This window comes from Lissotriton helveticus, chromosome 8 (assembly GCF_964261635.1).
Source record: "Lissotriton helveticus chromosome 8, aLisHel1.1, whole genome shotgun sequence".
Classification (NCBI taxonomy): Eukaryota; Metazoa; Chordata; class Amphibia; order Caudata; family Salamandridae; genus Lissotriton; species Lissotriton helveticus.
In genome coordinates, this window is record NC_136069.1 from 1,191,628,346 (window position 1) to 1,191,651,812 (window position 23,467).

Consider the following 23,467-nt stretch of genomic DNA (forward strand, 5'->3'; position numbering starts at 1 on the left):
TGATAGGCAGGTTGTTCTCTTTTCTTGTTTCCAGACTGAGATTTCAGCGAGACCTGCAACAGCTGGTGGACCATTCGTCTCATCGGTTTCGGCCGGGTCCCTTCTTTGCGCTGCGTCTTCCTCCTACACACGGATGCAAAGTGATTCGCGATTCCGCAGTTGGTGCACAACTTTCCTTGTGCCGTGCACGGCTGTGAGGGGTGCTCCTGGTACCCATAGTAACCACAGCGATTCTTCGGGGTCTGTGGCTGATGATCTCGCTGCCTGTAGGACCTGTCTTTTGTCCTGACTGCGTCAGCCTTTTCCGTCTTTACCGTGACGCTCTTCCGTAGCCCTTTCATCAGTGCTTCGTCCATCTCTTCTGCACGTGCCACCAACAGGTCATGGGACCGTGCTAGCACCAGGATGTCATTCATTAGTATGTTCGGCTGCCTTAAAATGAGGCCACGTAGGGTCTTACTGCGTATCCCCAGGACCAGCTGGGCTCTGATTTCTTCTGCTTCCCGATCGCCCACGAGGTGTGTTGCGGCTAGCTCCCTTAGTCGTGCGTAAAAAGCGTCTAATGAGCAGCAGCTTTATAACTGGACAGAAAAAACACCTCTTATTGCCCTGCATAGCCTACTGGTGTATGTATTTTGAATATTAGATGAAGACATGTTTAAGCACAAACTTGAGATGGGTACATATTAACATGATGTGTTTATTTACTATGCTCTGAAACGTAGGTTGTTGAGGAGGTGTGCACAGTACTAATTTTTGAAGATCACAACTTATTGGTTATCCACAGACTTTAACCCAGAGCAAGCGACAAAAACAGTAGAAAAGTCAGTAGTGGCTGGCGTGCGGGCGGAGTGGTGGTTGCTGGGCGGACGACAGATGACGGGGAGCTGGGGAGAGGGAGGGAAAACGGATAACAAACATTAAAAAAATATATAAAAGGAACGTGCCTGCCCCCGATGCTATTTTTCATGTCCTCCCTACAGCACAGGATCCCAACCTCCCCTGCGGCCAATCCTTATGCTGCTTTCATTTTTGAAAATAGTGTCAGGATTGGCCTGAGTGCTGGGAATTTGTGCTCCCAGTGAGACTGGGAGCCTCTGCTTTACTGTCTCCAACCCAGCAACCCATCTGGGTTGGAAACAGTTCAGTGCACATGTCGGTTTGGCCGTTCTGAGATGGTTGGCCTAACCCACATGCGCACTGATAGCAGTGCTGCCCACCACTCCCTGTCCTGACTACCCCGCGATGGCCCTGCCCCCAAAATGCAGCAAGTAGAACTTGAAAAATAAAATAATACCAAACTTGTTTTATTATTGTTTTATTTTACAACTTTTGACGGTGGAAGGGGGGGCGACGCTCCTCCGACATAGTGGAGGAGCTGCCACTGAGAAAAGGAAGGCAGAAGAAAGATAAAGATAAACAATGATTGAGTGAGAAACAGGGATGAGAAAGAACCAACAAAAGTGTGATAAAGAGATAAGAATTCTATGGTGGTAGAAGAAAGAGGCATGAGGTATAATCAAGGTAAGGCAGCTTTGGTGGTGGGCTTCTAAGAAAAGCTTTTATTTTGCAAACTAAGCACTGCTCATTGACTTCTTGGTGTGGGATGAGCATCAGCATTGGATCATTTAAGGCTCAATTTCACATCTGATTACCCATGCAAAAACCAGCTTGTACGACAATAGAGGAATTGTTTTGAGAAGAAGGGGCAAGACTCAAACCACATAACATCATATTTGAAAACAATGATCTGTATTTAACTTAAAGAACCTGTGTTTTGCCTCTTTTTCTCTTTAGGTAAATATCACCATGCCGGGATGGGGTATTTACCAGGTGCAGTAAATAGCTCTTATAAAAAGAGGTAAAACATACAGAATCTGCAAAAAAGAGAAATGTTCTTCACTTTTACTCATAAACCTTGCATTACTTGTACTGGACTGCAGACACTTCTAAAAGGATTTTTCTTTCATAGAGACACCTACATTGTACGCTTAGGACCATGCTCTCATGTTATAGGTGCAGCAGGAAAATCTAAAACTGCTAATTTAACAGGGATTCTTATTACATAAAGAACTCAATAAAACTTCAACATAGTGGGTACATAAATTTCTCCAGCAGAACATGTTGTGACAAACAAACTCCTAGAAAACAATATTTTCTTTTCGAAAATGTTTGCTGAGGATCACATGGACGTCTTTCCTGCATTCTACTTTTCACGATCCAAACTAAGCACCTTCAGCTCTAATAAGGGCTGTCAGCTTATTTACACAGACTAGGTAATAAATGACTAGCAATGCCCTTGCAAAACTGTATGTAGCATGAGAATAACATAAACAATAATGGTGTTATCACCTGAGAATTTTAGAACAAAAACTACCCACATCCAGTTCCCCTTAAAGGTCAAATAAGGGAACAGCACTCTAGACTACTCATCCTTTCATAATTTCATCAGACAGGATGGGCAGTAACATAGCATATTTATTTCATTAATGCTAACAATTCTAAAACAGTATTACTGAATAGCCAATTAAATGGCTCATGGCTGTTTCCTATCCAGCTTAGACAGGCTCAAAAGAGAGTTAGAAAAAGAGAGAGAAAACATCAATTTGCCTACCCTTAATTTGCAGAGGAGCTAACCTCCTTCCCCCATTTCGATAGGAATAATGAAAACAGGTTTACCTTCTGTCGACACTATCAACCCCTATTTGTGGCAGCTGGGCACAAACAAACTTTTAGGAGGTAAATAGCACATTGAGCCAGCTAGAAAACATTAATAACCAACTACCAATTCCTTTAGCAATTGTACTAGTGAAATCTGAGGGCGAATGAATGCAAACTAAATCACATTGCCTCCTTATCTCAGCAGTCACACAGTACTTTTTAAGCTAAAACCATTATTTTTATATAAATGGCAGAGCCATGCTCTACTCAGGGCCCACATATACCACTATCTTTCCTTCTGTTCATATGAATACGCAAAAACTTGCTTTTGACAAAAATAGTAAGCAAAGCTTCTCTTTCTCTCCCTGCGCTGTCATCTCGTCATTTCAGAATTTTTCAGAGGCCGAAGTGTCAAAGCAAACCGTGCCCGTAGCCCTACTAGGCAACTAAATGCAGAACTCGACCTCTAACCCTTACCAGCTGTCCAATTTTTGTGCAAGGCTTTTCCATGCGGTTTTTCCAATTTAAAGCAACTCTGAAGACTGACAGCTACAAGGCAGTCCTGTTCTGTCGGTTTGCTAATAATTTAAAGGTAGGATAAGAACTTCTGCTGGTTTCTTTCTACTTATTTTCATTTATGTGCAGTGTGTGGTGTGCAGTCTAGCAGTATAGAGGTCAGCTGTTCATTCTATACTTGCATGTGTTCATTACTGAAGCCTGAGATCAGTTTGAAAACTACCCTGAGTGGCAGAACTGCTTTTAAAAAGTAAATGTTGCCCAAATTTGACGTTGGTGCTAGGGGCACAAAAAATGAATAACCTACAATGTTTTGGCATATTAGGGACCTCCAGAGTGTCCTCTAGATATCACAGGAATGGGAAATAAGAAATGTATATGGTACACCCTTATAAAATGAGTTTTGTACGCCTGGGTGAAGTGACATTTCACATTTTAGTCCCCCCCATTGTGGTAAAACGCTGCTTAAATTCAACTTTGATGCTAGGAGTTCACAGTATGATCATTAGGCATTATAGAGACCAAAAAACTATTTTAGTGCACTTATTTTTAATAAACATTTTTTTTTCGTATAGTCAAAATTCCCTTTTTGTTTTTTTTAATGATCACCAAACCTTTTGATGGTTCCACATATGAAAGCAAGCCCAATTCCTTCCCTTACGGCTTTAAATGTATTCATTTATAACCCTAAGCACAGAGGCTGTACTGAAACATGAAAAATCGTTGTCACTTTTAAAGGACAGTAATTATTTGACATCAGGACCACAGATGTGCTTATGTAATAATGCATTAAGAAAGAAACCCCCTACTTTTAATCTTTTTCTCTGTTATCCAAAATAAGCTGTCTTTTCTACCTTTTAAAATCAGCAGTCTTTAATGCATGCCTTTATACCAGGTTTGCACTAACTTAAAATCTAGTTGACCCAGCAATTTTTTCTGTGTGGCTTGGGACCAGAAGTAGCCATGTGTTATTGACTCAGCTATGCTCTCGACCAGCAGACGTCAATTTCCACGCCTTTCTCAGGAAAAAACTCTTTTCTGTATTGTAATGTCCTGAAAAAGTTTAATCTCTGTTGGTTGTGACAGACAGCTTCTTCTCAGTGAGACAGCTTAAACACAGCTGTTTGAAAGCTCTTTTTCTAGTGTTGAAAGTAAGCACTGTCACAGTCTATTTAAAAGTCAGGCATTTCAAGGCAGTCAAAATCTATCGTATTGTAATATGGTGTTTAATTCAGCAACAACCAATTAACTCAGATGATGTGAATGCCTTTTAATATCTAATACAATGTATCTAAGGAGAATGCTGTAACATTTTGTATTTTAGTCCTAATTATTGCAAAGCACACAATTGTGTTTTTTCTTTCATTCTATGAGGCCTATTTTATTCCTATTGAATGTGAATTCTAATGTTATCTTTAGCATTGTGGCAATTTGCACATATGTATAGTTTCTTACTCTTTCAATTTTAATTATAGCGTGAAGCTATTTAGCATATGTTGCATAATTTATTTCTGGAATAAAAAAAAATGTAATTCATTCAATTACTTTTTGCATTACAAAATGATGACAAAAAAAACACATTGAGCTCATTCCAGACATTTTCAGAATGGGGTCAGAAAACACAACACAGCGTGCTTAAGGCTAGCCATTCTTACACAAAGAGCGCAATCGCTACTCACTCACACAAGTACTACCGGTGTCAAACCACAAACCACATAGACAATCAAACACACAATCCACCCACAAATCAACACTTAGAACAAAACCAAGAGTCAGCCCACAGACTGTACTTAAACCAAACCTTGTAAATACTAATTTTAAGTCATATTTACAAGAAAAGCTCTCAAACGTAGTCCAAAATATCCCCTCTAGGGGAATCAGCCGAGTACTTTCGAAATCCATATTGGTACCTCCAAGACATCAACACTTTCTACAAAGTGTGCTACAAACAGACATGCAAAAAATATTGTAAGATATACAATATTATACACAAAGTAGCACTTAACTCAAAGTGTACCGTTCAAATTCTCACAATTTAGAGGAAAATCTCCTCATTACCTGCCTATACAAATTGCAATTCATATATTTCCAAATTCCAAAGTCTTTGGCCAAACAAACAAATCAAAAGGTCGACAACCTTACCAAGCACAAATCTCCTCGTTTTAGAATTCTCACGCCTAAGAGGTACTAAGTTGGGAGCAGCAAACACTTGGAGGATCAGATCAGGAAGACCAGAAATATACTGTGCTGCAAAGATTAAGAATTTCCGTGTGCAGGGTACCTCCTTAGTAGATTCCTGTCTTGTCCTCCTCAGTAGATTCCTGTCTCTCATCAAGACCGCTTCCTTGGATAGCTGCTTCTCCGATGAGGTCCATGTTTAGGCATCATTTGAAGAAATAGAAACGTTTTAAGGGGTTCACTGATACACCTGAGCCTTTAAACCAACAAAGAGAGATTGGCACGGAAGCTGCAATATCAAGAAAATGTATTTATTAACCTCACATGAGGGAGACTAAGTCACACAGTACCCTCAGGCTACTGTATGAGACAGTCTAAGGAGTACAGAGAACAGGGCCATATATATGTATTCGTTACATAGCATAAAACCAAGGGGAGGTCCTGGCACATACAAGCATGCTTATTGACTAATATGGGTATATAAAATTTGCTTGTTCAACAAAGTTGGAGGAGAGACTAAACTGAACACACCAGTAAGAATAGCCTGACAGTTCTACACTAGGAGCAGGTGCATTCTACCAACTACACCTTTCTGAGCATGTGCAAGGCTCTGGAAGAGGGAGAAAGCACATGGCGAGCACATGGCTAACTAAAATGGCTGCCAAGGACAAAATGGCTTTCAGCTCATGCTAACAGCGATTCCTGTAATCTTTAACACCTCCAACTGGTTGATGCTAAAGTCCAATACAGAGATATAGGTCTTTGAACTTTAAGGATATCTAGGGTCTTATTTGTGGGTGCTATTATGGTACCAGCACCAGTAGACCTCTTTTTTCATATATCAAAAACTAGATTCCTAGTAGCACTGCTGCCTAGTGTTCCCTGGACATACACCATTATATCATTAAACACTTGGCAACATAAAAGCAACACTTTATGCTTACGTGTCACCACTGTTCATTTGGGTGTCAGTTGTTTGGGGCAATGCCAGATTATACACAAGTAGGTGCTTTGTTCAGGGCATGGTGTAGCTCCTCGAGTCAGTGTGCGCAGCACAGACTGCAGCAGAGAAACACAGAATGGTAGTTCAAAACAACACTCTGTGTTTCATTGGAAGCAGAGTAGTGCTGCCTATGAGAGAGAAGGCTGGTATCCTTCACAGAGGGGTGCTGTCTGTGCCTGGACTCCAATGTGAGACGCATGAACACTGTACCTCTCCAAGTTGATACATCCTCTGTTGGCTTCTTTGCCTGTGCGTCTAAGTCTGTAATATGGTGCGGGCTCATGATCAAAGGCATCACCTCTTTTGTATGAGACCACACCACTGTGGAAATTAAGAAGCACCTCTGAATATTATGTGGGTCCAAAACATACACCTATTGATTGCGTATTACACAGGTGGACGTACAAGCTTCTGCAATCTTTTCAGTAATACAGAAGTGTCCCATGAGCATGAAAAACTGACGCAAATACTTAACTGTGCTCCCAGGGCACTTTGGTCATCCAACTCCTTAGCACAAGCCCTCTGAGGTGTCCAACATTGAAATCAAGACGGAAGAGAAACTGTGGCAGAGGGTAGATGTGTCAAAGCCAGCCTGATTGCCAACTTGATACATTGTTGCATTCTGTCTAAAACCTCTTTTTCATTGAGAGATCATTGCATTTTCATCAGTCTATCAGACATACAGGAATAATAATAACATAAAAACACAATTCTTTGAACTGGATGTTGGTTATTATAAGTACAGTTAAACTGGGCTTTAGGAGGGAGGACCTCGAGAACAGTAAGGACAAACGTAGAGCAAAATTGCGTATTTGATTTCAATACTGAATAAGAAGGGGTGATAAAATAAATTAAATTTTTATAAATGAATGAAGAAATGGATACAAAGATAACAAATAATCCTAGGTTTAATCACTCGATTTGAACTTCAGAAGAGTAGGTCTTATTGACACCTTTTTCTCACACTGAAACAAGCATTGGCATAGCCAACCTGCCTTGCTTTGCCAATCTTCTCCGCTCACCGTGATTGACTTTACCAATGCTTTTAAAACTGTGCCTGCATTGCAAAAGACAACAGCGGCAGCTCGTCATCTTGGAATTGTGCTTTCCATACTTCCAAAACAGCTGCCAAGTTGCTTGTAAATGTAATCTTGATAGTGTTCAAACTAATGCCATTCTAGATAGTTCCAACATTGCTAAACAATATATTCCTTTCTTCAAAGTTGGCCACCATTTTGCATCTACAGTTCTGCGATGGCCAGTCACTCTATTGGTTGACACAAAATAATTTGCATAGCACTAGCAGTAAGCTGAGGGGACGAAATTTAGTGGTAAGAAGGTGAGAGAGGTGGAAGGAGGGGAGAGAGGGAAAGAAAGCCTCATGAGAGGTAGTATTACTTCGTGTTGGAGGGAGTGGAACCTAGAAATACTGAGGCAGGAGAGTGCTAAATAACAAAAGTATGTAAAAGAAATATAGAAAGAAATGTACACTGACATCAGAAGTGGAAGGCTGCAACGCAATCAATCAAAGACCAGGGTAAAGCAGAAATACTCCAGCGGTGGGGACAAACACAAGATTAGGGAGAAAACCCATTGACTCAGACGAAGGGAACTGAAATGGACAAGGAAACCATCTTGTATTGCACTAAGGGCTGACCCAAAGCCTGCTCTATGTAGTATTGTATACAATGTCTGCTAAATCTGTTTGTATTGAGACAAAAAACAGAACTTACTTAAAACTTATACATTAAACTACTGATATAAAATACAAAGTGAAAGGATTATCTATAATGGGAACAATTTATTCAGAATCTGCATTACTACAGAATGAGCAGTCACAAACGCTTGTATGAAGAAATATGAACCACAAAAATATAGTGGTAAAATATTGACCACAAAAATGTCAACCATGCATATTTATAACGTAAAGTACAAAAAATCTTGGTCAAAAAAATTATGCCTGGGGGTGTGGTCTGGCGACGAATGAAGTGAGACGCATACCGCGGGAGCTCCAGCCGCTCGCTGCTTTCTAAAGCATTTAACGTGAAGCTGGGGGCTTATCGGTGCCGTTCCCCTGGCCGCAGGTGGGCGGAGAGTGAGGGGCACCCTCGGACAAGCAGAGGGCGGCTGGGATTCGACGGCTGTGGTGGTGCGGCCGCTTCACCTTGGCCTCCCGGCCCGGATCGAGATTGCTGCCATTTTTAGACACCCAGGCCTGGGCCTTCTCTGTGGCTGGGGAGTGCTGCCCTGAGCCCCTTTAGACTTTTCCAGTGCTGTGCCGCCATAGCTGAGGCCCGGTGCACCTCTGGGGCAGCCAACCCCCGTGGCATTGGCGATCTGAGTGGGACCCTCTCCTGTGGCTCCGACTGTCTGCCGTCTTGGGACCACCTGCTGTGTGGCTGGCAGAGAGAGGAGGCGGCGAACTGAGGCCCCGGATGAGGAGGGATCGGCTTTGACCCTGCTGTAGGGCACGCTGATGGACTGCTTAGAGAGGTACGAGGGCACTGGGGCCTGACCACTACCCCTGGGAACGGATCTTCGCTGGGGTCCTGCACTCTGCCTGACTGCCTATCCACTTTCCTGGGACGCACCTGCGCGGGGACCACCTGGGGGCCCTCCAATTATGTTGACCATATTGGACCTTGCTGCACCAGACCACGTGGTGAGGTAGAGGACTACGTGAGACCGGGTTGTCCCCTGCGCGTTCATCCGGTGGGGGGGGGGCTCACCTCAGCGCCAACCTGTCCAGGCCTTCGATGATCTCCTGGCTGGGCTCTGGAGAGGCTGTGCTACATTACTGCGACCCTAGCACACTCAACCCTCTCTTTAGTGACCTCTGAGACCCCGTACTATTTCACCTTTGAGGTGTGTTGCCGCACTTTGGACCGACGGCGGGTCCTGGGCGAGAGCCGGGGGCGACCCCCTACACTCGAGGGTGCGCACTAGGTGGGTGCCATCTTTGAAACAATCCCCATAAGCCGGAGTGGAGGAGTGATCTTACGACAAACTGTGCCCACCCCTGGAACTGCGAACTGCGGATACCCCTCACGCCTCTTGAAGTGTGGCTGCTGGTGGCTGTGGCTTGGCTCTGAACCTCGGACCCGGTGGTCCCAAACGGGTTCTCGCCCCTGGGGTCCACGCTTGACCTGTATGTCCTATGCTGGGGGTGCGACCTGGGGCAGCCTGGGCTTGCACGACTACACCAATGGGAGTAGCCCGTCTCAGGAGCAAGGGCCTGGATTCAGCCCAGTGTTTCGCGCCACAGCCTGCCCTCTCCCCCGCAATACTGACTGTGGAGCCCTAGCTGACGTGTCCGGCTTTTTGCCCTCCGAGTTAAAGCAGGTACAACTGGTGCCCTCATCTGTCACCAAGCGACCTATTGACCACCCCTAGCCAACACGTCTGGAATTATTGGGTGCTGGGCTCAGCTGGGAGATGACACGCACCAAATCAGTGAAGGACACAGCGGCACCCCCAAAAGACAACCCTGTTGCTGCGCTGTGGGGCAAATTGGGCACAGTGGCCCCTGAGGAGATGGCTTCACAGATTGGGGGAGACTCACCACCTGTCACCCAGGCTTTCATGGCCAACTTCATGACAGAACCTAAAACGGAAATAGGCCCCCTGTGTACGGATGTCCCCTCCTGTGTCCGGGAGCTCAAGAAGGAGGTCACCAACCTTGGGAAGAGAGTAGATGGCCTCGAGAAGACTGTGGATACCCGAACTGAGGACCAAGAGCAACTCTGGCAGCACCTGGCCACCCTGGAAGAACAGCATAATGACCTGCAACTGAAACAGGAGGACTTGGAAAATTGGAGCCGCAGGAACAACCTCCACATCCGGGGGTCCCTCTCGGGGCGGAGGGAACAGATATCATGACCTATGTAGCGCAGCTCCTGCACAAGGTCTGGGGTGACGTGACGCCTCTCCACCGGCTCTGGATCGAGCACATCGAGTCTCCAGACCCATCGGCAGGTCAGGCCTCCCCCCGGACATTCTGACCCGGGTCCATTTCTTCACGGAAAAAGAGGCTATACTCAAAGCAGTGCTTTCTAAACCGGACCTCACCTACAATGGATCCAAAATACAGATATTACAGGACCTCATGCCCACCACACCCTGGAGACGCAGAGATTTTTGACCTGTGAAGGACAAACTGCGAAGTCTAAATATTCAATACCAGTGGAGCCACCGTTTCGCACTCATTTTCCAGTGGGAGTCCAAACGTCGAATGGTGAGGTCCTTTCAAGAAGCGGCACAACTTCTCCATCTCTCCTCAACACCACCATCTAGCCCTACACGTCTCCCGCCCCTCAAGCGGGCCCCTGCCAAACCATAATGGTCTACCATGCGCCGCCACTAACGCTCTTCAAATCCTGAAGAGCAATCCTCTTTGCAAGCCAAGAATGACATTATTCAACATATCCGGTCCATGGAGGGGGACCGCTCGGCAACGAGCTCACAGCCTTTATCCCTGTGAATGACTGGTAACCCATCCTCACTGGCGGTGGAACACGCCGACATCGGAAATTGTCTCACATCCCAGAGGGGTTGATGTCCAGCCCCTAGAGTCAGCCTAACCGCAGCTCCCTACCTGCAGTGCTGACGGTGCTGGACTATCCACCCGGATGACACCTCATGCGGCTGATGACCTGCCCCCTCCCTGTTCCTGGTAGAGTGACTTCTCTGGGTTCACTCGAGCCTTTGGGCCTCGACTGACCCACGACGGGAACAGGTCACTGTGGCCCGGTTGGCCAATGTTGGTTGTATATCCTCTGAATGTTTATATCTTTTCTCTTCCCCTTCTTTTTCTTCCTACTTTCTCCGTAACCTTTTCTATGGCGGCGGGGGCTCCTTTCCAGGTGATCTTTCCTCTTCGACTGGGGCGATGCGTGTCTGCCCTTCCTCCCTAATGCCCCACTTTGCTCTTTACAGTGGCGGGAGGAGGAGGCAGATATCGGATCTTGGACTCTTGGTGTTATCATTCCCCTGACGCGTGCAACTATTCGTATTATTCACACATGCACTGCTCGTATTCGCGCATTGATTATATTTTTAGCTTTCACGCCTTGATCAGCGAATCACTCATGGCATCCATCTCCGCCATTTCGGTCTCCGATCATGCTCATCTCGAACTCCTCCTGCAAGATCTGTCGACTTGTGTCTTTCGCATACCCCATTGGCGCTTGCCACCACACATTCTAAGGGACCTAGTAGATCGGGCAACCATACAGACTGCCATTGACTCCTACTTCGCCGCCAACGACATTCCCAAAATCCCCATCCCAGTAGTGTGAGATGCATTCAAGGCCACAATCCGCGGTCACATCACGTCTCTTACAATTGCATGGGCGCGCGTGGCCCGCCTCCTAGAGAATAACCTCTACAAAGATATCAAGGACCTGGAGAAACAGGATCAGGAGCGCCCTTCACTCGCACACAAACGTCGCCTTGCGAACCTTCGGGAACAACTCTGCTCTCTTCGCACTAACAAGGCTGAGAAAGCCCTCTTAACGCTGAAACAGCGCTACTTTGAAGGGGTGATAGGTGGGTACAGTACTGATCAGACGCTTGCGAGTGCGTGCTGCTAAGGTGCACATAGCCAATATCCAGACTGCCGATGGTACGAGGGTCACCACAGAGACGGCTAAACGTGAGGCCTTCCACACGTATTCAGAAATCTATGCAGCTGACGTACCACCCCCGGCCTGAGTAAAAGATATCCTAGACAAATGCCCCTGGACCCCAATCAGTCCATATCATGTACGGCAGCTGGAGGAACCCCTCACTCAAGAGGAACTGGCAAGTGCTTTGTAGGACTTGCCCCTTGGGAAATCACTGGGCCCGGACGGCCTTCCGGTGGCCTTCTATCACTTGCTACTGTCGCAGCTCCAACCCTACCTCCTAAGACTGTTCAACTCCTTCTCTGACATGGAGGGACCGTCGTCCTCCATGGATCTGGCAGAAATAGCCCTTATCCCTAACCCGGGTAAAGACCCCACCCTATTTTCTTCATTTCGTCCTATAGCCCTCTTGTACACCGACCTTAAAATTTTCACTAAAATATTGGCCAAGTGCCTTGACCCACACCTGCCCGGACTCATAGAGCCGGAGCAGGTCGGCTTTATCCGGCACCGCCAGGTAGCGGACAATGTACGTAGAACTGCCCATCCCGTGGGGAAGGCTCAACAGTGGAACATACCGGCATAGTTACATTGGCCCTGCCCCTATCTCTACACAGTGCATGCCCCGATTGATGACACCACTGCCCCCCTCCTTTATTTCTTGCCCCCCCAGCCGGCCACCATCCTCCTCTTCGCAACTGTCTGGACCCCCACTATTTAGAACTACGATTCTTCTCTCTTGCCCCGCTCCATCTATCATTGCACCCTTGCCACAGATCACTCTCTCCTACTTGGCTTTCTGTCCTCTTCAAGTTCTCTATTCGTTAATTTCCCTCTGTCCTCTCTTGTAGGCTCTTTGCCCTCCTTTTTCCTCTTCTCTCTGTTAGGATAATATAAATGCTGAATATGGGTTCTGAAACTCTCCCACATTGCAATCTAATGTTATGCCTCTTGTGAAACGGGGCTGGCCCACCAAAGGTTGTAGGTGACACGCTGTGTACTATTTACGTAGATGATCACTGAAATCTTCCATGCCTCCGCTAAACAACGCGGCCGTCCCTATGTAGGGTTGTGGGCCCTATGCTGTGTATACATGGACCCTTCCTATGATTTCCTTATGAAAAAGGAAACAGATTTCTGCAAAAAAAAGAAATTTATGGCCCAAAATATCAACAATATCATGGTAATAAGAAAAGATTACTTTTCAAAAACAATATGTTTAAAATATATACATAATAAAGCATAGCAAACAAACATTAATTTACTGGTATAAACATTAAAAATGCAAATAACTTTATAAAAAGATTTATATTTCACTTAATCAATTTGAATATAAAATCATGAATTACAATACATTTGCTATACACATAATTTCTAAATGCAATATATACCTGTAATTTGTATAAAAGAATAAGTCAACATGTGAATATACAATTATTAATAATAACAAAAATTTAAAAACGTTTAGATGCATTCAACCATTAGAAATAATATATCGCACAATGAATATTCTTGAAATACTATTTTCCTCAAGTTTAAATTCGAAAATAAATTCCCATCTAAAGTGCCAATATATATATACATATTTATTCAAGTAGGTGGTAACCCATTCGCAAAGGGAAGGGCTTCCCAAAGGACCCCTTCCCCTTTATGAATGTTTGTAAAACCATTTTTAAGAGCAGGCAGTGATCCCACGGACCTTTGCCTGCTCTTACAAAATGAAAAGAAAACTTTTCATTTTTCGTTTTGTAAAGCATCTTGTTTTCCTTTAAGGAAAACTGGCTGCTTTACAAAAAAAAAAAAGATTGCTTTATTGAAAAGCAATCACGGACATGGTGGTCTAGTGATCTCAGCAGGCCACCACCCCCTTGATTTTTGTGATTCCTAGGGGGTCGCAAATTGCGACCAACCTCATTAAGTTTCAGAGGTAGGCCATTTGCAACCCCCTAGAAATCGCGAAAGGTGTTCTATACACCTTCATAAATTGCATTTAGCGATTTTCTAATTGCGAATCCTTGTGATTCGCAATTAGGTAATCACAAAATGCTAGCTACATACATCTGGCCCATAATGTTTTCACTACTGTTAGTGCATATCTGTTTCTTTCTGAATCATTTGGTCAAAGCCAAGTACACAGGCGATGAATAAAATCTTCATATGATATAATTGGCTACAGATAAAAGAAATATTCTTTCGAAGAAATAAAAAAAATCTTATAGAAACTCAACCAAACTTTAAGCAGTTGAAAAACAAAAAGTAAATATCCATCACCCCAAAGCCATTTGGTCAATGAGCAATGTAGAATACTTTCTATAGATTTACATTTAGACAACCAAGTCTGGTTAAATTGTTTCAAAATCATTTTTATTAGAGAAAGATTACCAAAATCTTTGTGTAAGAAATGGTTAATAGTTCAAAAAGTAAGTTTATATACTTTAACGTTAAATACTTTGTGCATCTCTCATCAGGACTCTGGATACCAAGTACTTTAGAAAACTTATATAAATAATTAAATGAAATATGTATTGGTATACATCGGAAACATAACTTTCTCAAAGTTGTATGGGTTTACATATTTATATTATCTGACACCCATGCAGCCATCACAGAATCTTACTAGTAGATAATTCCTCATGTGCCAATATACAAACAAACATTGTTATTTCAATTATCAATCCTAAATGAGCCAACATTCAGACGCCTTGCATGAAAATGTATAATTGCAGATGGCGATTAGAATCAGATTCAGCAAAACTAATGCACTTGATGAACATGCTGTGCTGCCACTTTTATATCATTGAACTTTTTTACGATGTGTTGAGCAATCAAGTTTGAGGTAACACATCATGCGATATCTAAATATATGCGATGGTGTCAAATAATCTAGTCTGCTCTTCGGTAGATAAGGCTAATAAAACATATCTATTCAGAAATTAAGCCCATCATTATAAAGTAAGTAATATTATTAATACATTCCCTCAATATCAGTCCATATGATGCTCAGTCATAGATATGGTTAAAAAACAAATGATGTTCGGGATTCTACAGGCCTCTACCAGCAAGGCATACATTACAGTGTATGAGTTTGCAAAATTGGAAAAGAGCGAACAGCTACATCTTCATCAAACGGATAGCCAGAAGAAAATCCCTTCTCCTAAAGGACATTGCTGTACAACTAAAGTTAGCAAAACAAGACTATAATACCTTAAGAAAAGATGAGACCAATAAACATACTCCTGTAGTTTCTTACAATACTTATTATTGCCCAGTATGCATCATCTTTAAGTATGTCATGGAAGGTACATGGTTACGGTTTGTCTGGCTGTGGTTTGTAAGTTAGTCCAAAGCTTGCCAGAGTGTAGGATATTTACAAAACTGGGCCATGTTTAATGGGGAGCTTTGAAAAAAGGTTGGGAGAGGTGTATTAACTAATACCAACACCAAGCCTATGTGGCTTTGTAAGGAGAGGTACATATGCATTCCTCTCAGGTGATGCAAGATACTGAAACATACATTAAGTACATGTTGCACTTACTTTCATACAATGATTCTACAGTATTCTTTAATGTTGCTTGCAATAGAAAGTAAACCAAAAACTATATTCGCTAGGACCAATGATTCAAAATACTACGTGCATTTCCATGCCTTTTATTTATACAGAAAGTTTGCACGCTGATCTTTAATGTGAGCAAACTTTTCAATAGTTCTTTTGTTGAATTCTGGAACCTGATTTATTAGTTTCTTTTCCATTAACAGTATGGTCAATGCATTTAGTCGAGCTTGTGCCATTGTGTTTCTTAAAAATGTTTTTCATCCTCTTCAATGTGGAAAAGCATCTTTCAGCCTCAGATGATGTAATAGTTGTTGTACTGACTATTCTCAATAATTTAAGAGTCTCAGAAAAATAATTATGTAAGTTGTTTTGATATAAAAATATATATAAAGCCATGGCACCACCTGAAGCCTGCTGAAAGTCCTGTCTTCCATCCAGGATTGATAGTTCAGCGGCAGTCTTTACTTGTTTAGCACTGGATATGCTTCCACTGTTTCACTGAGAGCTGCAGTAGGGAAACCTTTGCTATGTTTTTTAAACAGGTCACTATGCAGTAGTGTTGCACTGACTAGATCCCTTGTAAAGAGTTTAGTCTGTTCCAAAGAGACGCACACTCCCCTGCTCTTAGGAATACAAACCCCGATCTGCTCCAGTCATGGCAGTTGCATGTTATTACGTCTGCCACATGCAGGATATTGCTTACCCCTACAATCCCTCCTGAGGAATTTGTGGATTTTAAGGATATTTGTTTAAGGATAATACATTGTTAATGGACCTACAAGGCCTTTGTCTTACTTTATATGCAGGTTTTCCAGGTTGGCCACTCTGTCTGGGATCCACAAGGATAGTGAGCTCTAGAACTGATCTGTTGATGTTGCATTCAATACTCTTTGCAGCTTGTATAAGTCGTAGCCAGTCCCCTGTTGAATAATTTACACTTTTAGGAAAAGTCTCTTATGATAAAGTGCAGGGTCAGGACAAAAGCTGGCCACTGACAGTCTTGAATCACCAAATAGTTTGGCACGGGGTTACACAAGTCTCCATGAGAACATGTTAAGTACATTGTTTTTTAAATATATATTTCCCTTAGCCACACAGCCACCTTATTAGTTATGTAGTTATGTATTGTAGGTCATGCCCCAGCCCTGATTTTATCATTATATATATATATTACCACAGGTCCTGAATTTCCGTATTTTCTCCGATACAATCCAGGTACAGACCACAATAGTGCGCTTCCAATTTGTAATAAAGTGCTTTTATTCTTCTTCTCATTGCCAGCATGACACGTTTTGGCTATATATATATATATATATATATATATATATATAGAGAGAGAGAGAGAGAGAGAGATTGAGATTTATGGATTTGCACATTTTTATTTGCTATGAGGACATTTTTCTTTCTAGTACACTCTGTGAGTGGGCTGAATATTGGTGAGGTCACTGTAAGGGTAGCCCAGCTCTTTCATGTGTCAGGTGTTGGTAGTGCAGTTTCACAGCAGAGAACTTTCCAGAATTTCCAGGAGCAGCATCCTGGTTAAAGGAGTACACGCGTTTCCTTGTGGTTACCCAAATGAACAACCAGGTCCCAATCTCTGTCCTCCTCAAATGGATTGTAGATGGTGTTGTGACATACATTTTGATTTCCCTCAATGTTAAAAGCAGGTGATGTGAATCAGAATACTTTAATGTTAGAAAGGATTGAAGACTCAGGAATATATTTAAAAGAAGTTTAATCCAGATAAAAAGGAAGCACTGCCGGTTACAGGACTTCAGGCTCCGGCTGGCTCCATGCAACTACCTCTATCTTGATTCATGGGACCGATCAGATGTTCTAGTCTAGAAAACACTGATCGTGCCATGAAACAAGAGTTTGGAAAATAACAAAGAAAGAAGCTCGTGCATGCAAGCACGAGAAAAACATCTAAAAGATATATGTAACATTTTAGCAATGAAAACATACAAACTCCACTTAGTCACCCCCACCCGCAACGCAAATGGTGGATCCCAGCACGATGGGGCACACCAATACTGCTGTTGTACCTCAACAAGCAGGGGCACTCAATGCTCTCTATCGGCTCGCCAGAGAGGTGAAGGAATATGGCAATGTCTCTCTCGATCATAATCCTTCCTCTTTCATACTCTACTCTCCCCTTGCTTATGCACTCTTCCACCTCCCTCAACGCCCCATACATCAAGTGTCGTAAATCACTTTTGTCATGCAGAGAGACTTTGCCAAAGCAAAGGCCTGAATTATCAGCAAACAATGGTATAATCACAGAGCTATTTGCACTACACTTTGCTGTGGTTTGTTCAGGGGACAGGAGGCTTAACAAGCTTTGCAGGTGATTCTGCTTGTTCCACATTATTTGTCAAAAATAAAGGGAGGCTTTGTCAACACTCTAAGCAATTGGTGGAAAGTTGGTATGTTCCTCTGATGACATATGGTCCTTTTCTAAAAACTCTCAGGCGCTATTTTGGCACTGCCTAATTAAGGTAAATATATCTATCGGTATCCTGGTTTCTTTCCTATTTGGAGCAGTGGAGAAGGAAATATTTCTCAAATTAACCAGACAGGCCAGTGACAGATTCTATAGGACACACTTCGGACCACAGTGAGGCATTCTGCTGGGCTATAATTCTTATTAAGTGACTACAGGCCCTGGCTTCTTGGCTTTTCTATGCTGTGAGGCACTGCAAGGGACTCACCATCTGCTCCTATTAGTGTGGGGGGTACACCTCCTGTAATTGGGTAGGCACCAGATACTTATTTCTCTACACGGCCAGGCATTCCTGAGGGCTGTAGTTCTTGGTCTGTTGTCTTTTCCTAGCTGTGCTACACAGTTGGTGTCGTGCCAGCTGTTACTCTTACTCTGAGACATGCTTGAGTGTAGGTCACTCAGACCACACCCAATTCACATTTCTGACCACAGTCAGGCCCTCTGGTAGGTTGCTGTAGTGTTTCAGTGACCTCTGGCTTACTCAGTATATTGTACTTTTGAAGAAGTGGTATGCAGTTGGTGGACTTCAGTTTTTTCTACATCATGTGTTCTCCATGCTGTCATCCTAACAGGTGCTACCAAACAAAACCTAGGGAGCTTATGTAGGGCTACCATTTTCAGCAAACTATCGTCCCCTCAAGCTTCCTTCTGTCCCCTCCAGAACAGCAAAGATATTATAAAAGTAAGTTTGATCCATGATATTCCATCTTGAAGAAGAGGTCCAGCAGTGCTGGTGCTCCACTCAAACATACCATGAGAACTTGTTTTCCTGCTGAGTTCCTGAACCGTAGCAGCAACTGAGGTTCCTACTTGTAAGTGTGCTGACAATGAGAAAGGAATTATTTTTTTTTTTAAACCTTTATTCGTATTAAAAGGATACACAAATCTGGGCCTACAACCAAATTGGCCGGCCACAATACGGAAATCGGGCAAAAGATCCAGAGCGAGCATTACAGTACCAATCATTAAGGAGCATGAGCGATACAATCCCGGAAAGGAGGAAACACGGAAGATCTAGGCGACCAGCAAACAGGAGCAGAGAAGGTTAATTTTATAATATGGGGAGAAGGAGTACAACAGGTTCAGTGTCAACATAGAAGAATCCGAATTCCCAAAACAAACCCTCAAAAACGGTAAGGGGGTATGGGGCCGCAATACAGGAGAGGCAACACCGTATACATAGGTATAGAAAACAGTTGCGTTAAACACAATTAACATGCGATCACTATCGACTTTGCATGCCCACCACCCAATAGCACATCGGAACCAGAACGAAGGGATCGGATGAACATCTTACCAAAACTGACCCGTCATACTAACCTAGGGTAAAAAAGGGAAGGGGAGGAAAGAGGGGGGGGGGAGAGAAGAGGACAAGAAGGAAGAAAAGGGAAGAGAGGAAGATAAAAACAGAAAACTAAAGAGAAGAGCGCCACGCCGACACAGGCGTCCTGCGGCGGGGAACACAGGAGAGAGCAGGAGCATTAGCAACGAGGAGGGTATGGCAGTCACTATGGAAAACAGCAGAACTATAAGAAGAAGACCAACGACGCTACAGACCCACCCCCAGTCATACCACGGGAGGCAAGGACAGACGCGGCACTCCTATAAAGAGATACAAAAGGGCCATAGAACTGAGGAAAATGAACATCAAATAGGACCCAACCCACCCATCCCACCCTGCACCCCTGTAGAAGGCTACGGCCTACCCTTCAGACAGCGTGCCTGTCGCCCTAAACCAGAACCCGAAATGCAGTAGAGAGAAGAGAAAGAAAGAGTAAATGAGACAAAAAGAAGACATGAACACAAAGGAAGAAATGGGAGGGAGGAGCAAAAGGGCAGAAACAAATACATTCGGCCACAGCCCTCCGCCCAACCTTACACTCATTGTACGAATGAACCAGAACGACACGATCTCGAGCGCCATAATACTTACAGGGGGGGACCTCCCACCGCGCTATGAATATAAGCAACTACACCACAAGTTCGTAGACCAAAAATCCACCGGAAGTTGTGCACATCACCCCAATCCTTTCTTAACCACAAACCCCACCCACCACATGACAATGTGAAGTGAGCCACTTGATGCGAGGCAAGCACACAATTGAGCGAAAGTACGATAAAGACGTAGACCAGGGGGGTCAATCAACCCGCAAGTGAGCAAAAGTTCAAATAGGTAGTTCAAATGTATCAGCAACAGCAGCACGGGCAGTGAAAAACAGGAGTTCAGTTTCGCCGTTCGGAAACGCGGGAGTTTCCCCGCAATGTAGAAACACGAACTCGTAGATGCAGAGACAGGCAGCAGTCCAGTATTCCTCCCAGGCACCCAAGTGGGACTGGGCTCCGGCACAACATCCGAGTCCCCGATCTCAATACTTCGAAGAGCAAGGAGTTCCAAAGCCACTGGCCCACTAAGTGGTTGATGACCAGCAGTAATAACCCTCGCAACAGCCGAAGGGGGTGAGGCAATGGAGGCACTGGGACAAGGGGGATGCATGAAGAAGCGTCCATCCAAGATGGCGGCGGACCGCGAAGAGCGTATAGGGGCATTGGGGGCCAGGGACGCGTGCAAGGATCTCAGGGCATCAAGAACATCTCCAATCGTAGGCTCACGCACCATGTCCAGGCCCCCGTGCAGTCCGGCAACCCAAGTCCGCCGCCACAAGGTGATCCATATTCCAGATAGGCGGCAGCCATTTTGTGAAGTCAGCCCCTTCACCACCCTCCGTTACTCTCAAAACGGTTCAAAAATGTAGGACTTTACAGAGCTCCGGGGGGTCCCAGCGATGGCGGCCTCGGTGCAGCAGGGGTACTTGCCCAATGCGGGGGTCCGCCTATATCAAACGCCGGCGCTCCTCACCAGCAGAGTCCAGGCGCGAGGGTCCAGGGTTGCCGGACGCAGCAGCGGCGGGGGGGACCCCTTTACATGACCAGTCCCCGGAGCATCGCGCCCCGCATCAGCCTCAGGCCACCGGGACTGGCCCGGCTCAGGATCACCAGGATGTTCGCACAACGGCTCTCACCAGTGGCTCACTCTCTCGGCTGGGGCCGACAGTCACAGCAATACCAGGCCGGATCCCATAGGCGAGGTCCCGGGCCAGGCTCCACGGAGGCCCCGGTCCACTCGGGGGGCACAACTGCGGAACCGCGGCACGTCGGAGCTTCCGGGAAAGACGGTGAGTATGAGCAAAGCGTTATGTTCCCAGTTCTTCGATAATGTGTCGTCTCCGGACAGGATATAAAGCAGGATATACGAGTCAGGCCGGAGGGCTGACGGAGCCGAGCTAAAAGGCGACCATTACGCTCGCGAGCCTGGCTCCTCCCTCCGAGAAAGGAATTTTATACATGTCATGGCCATATTCACATTCAAAGAATCAGGGGATGAATGGGAAGCTCAGTGCAAGTGGCGCAAACACCGACACCTGGCATGGCATGAAGTCCTAATGCCCAAAAAAATAAAATCAAGTGCAAACAGTGAGCAAGGGAAATATCGAGTGATATTACTATGCACGAGATGTGTCATTGCTGCAATATTACACATATACAGTAATTTTCCCTTTGGTAAATGCCTTTGAATTTAAATCTGAAAGTTCGAAGCTCTGTCACTGTGGTGGTATGTTTATAGCAGGCGTTGAATCTAAGCCATCAATGTAATTGATTTTGATAAGCTATTCGAGGACTATATGTTTATTTCTGTGCAGAATTGTGTCCAAAACATTTTTCTTTAATTTGCCTAATTGAGTAATGTATGTTCTAATGTACAGAGGCATGTGCCTGATTTCTGTAGACTTTGGCAATCATTGATTTTTGATTGAAGAGCTTGTTGTTACACAGATGTCTTTTTCAGTTCGTTTTCTCAGTGTTTCATAACGGGTGATGCTTCGAGACGCAAGGCTAAGGCACAGATTTTAAGTTTGCCTCATTTTGTTGTAACCATCAGCAATACCAAAGGTACTGCAGAATAATGCTTCATTTAATCTGTTCTTCCAAATTCACCCCGACACAACATTTTGATATGACTTTTCTTATTGAGTTGACTTTTCAAATGTGAGTCATACACGTCAGTGTGAAAACACCACATGCATTAACATCATAAATATATACCCCTTCTTGTGCAGCGCTGGATTTTAGTAAAGTTGTTTATAAGTTTGCTAGAAGTAGATTAAAACTCCCAGGAAAGTCAGTTCTGTGGCTGTGCTTTAAAATTTCTGTGAAAAGTATGTGTGCATCGAAAAAGGCCTTTTACCAAAGGCTTGGGGGTAAAAAGCAGGCATCAGTGGCGTCACTAGGAGGGTGCGGGGGTGCGGACCGCACCGGGGGACACCCATCATGGGGTGACACCAATCTGGTTTAGGTTTCGGAGCTCCTGTAGGGGCTTGCGCCGCGCGCGATGGATGTAAAGTTTGTCAGGCCGCACTGAGATTTACATTGTTCAATATTCCCATTTATGAATCTGAGGGAAAATGTAATCCAGCGCTTAATGGAAAGTCTGATTGTTGAATTTGTGGACTCACAACTGAAACTCTGATGCACATTTGATGTATTTGCCACAGACTCTAGTAGCTTAGAAAACTATACCAATGAATGATTTTTAACTTGTCAAAAATAAGACCCACTCTAGAGGTTGTTAGATATTGTTTTAGAATCAAAGATATTAGTGCAATTATAATACTAATGAAATTTTAGACAATGTGTAGTAACCTTTTACTATAGATTTCATATATACCGTACCTTTTACCTACTATCTTTATTTGAAATTTATCGTGATTGTGATAGACTGTTTTAATTGTAATCTTTGGATTAATACAATAAATGTCTAAATTACAAATTATACCAGTGTTCCAATACTTAGCCTTGAGGCATTCATTACGTAGAGGAGGAATTTATTGCTGAGAACGAAAAAGTAAATAATCAACTTTTAATTAAACGTATTATATAACTATGAAACGTTTGAGTGTTTGAGGATGCACATTTTCAGACCTGATTTAGGTCTCTGACGGACTATACTTCTATGGTGCACCCAACCTTTCGCAGTCCAGAAATACCTTATACAGAAGCTGAGAACAATTTTATTTGCCATATCACAGCACAATTTTGACACTTTATTTATCTTTCATATCCTCACACAACATTGCTAAGCTATTTAGCATTTATAGAAAGTAAAATGTGAAATTTCACAACCATACATTAAGCAATTTTGCACCTAATGGTCAAATTTCAACTTCTATTTTATAATTCCTTCTGTTTATGTATTGTTCATCAAGAATTAAATGCTGGAAGGCGCAGGTATTTATTTTTATAAAATAACATGTCTGCCGTTTCATCTCTTGCCTTCCAAAATCTACATTCATCCCCATGTGTCTACTAAGTCAATGATATTTCAACAATTCTGACTGAAAAGTAAATGAAATAATGTTTATGCATTTTCCCAC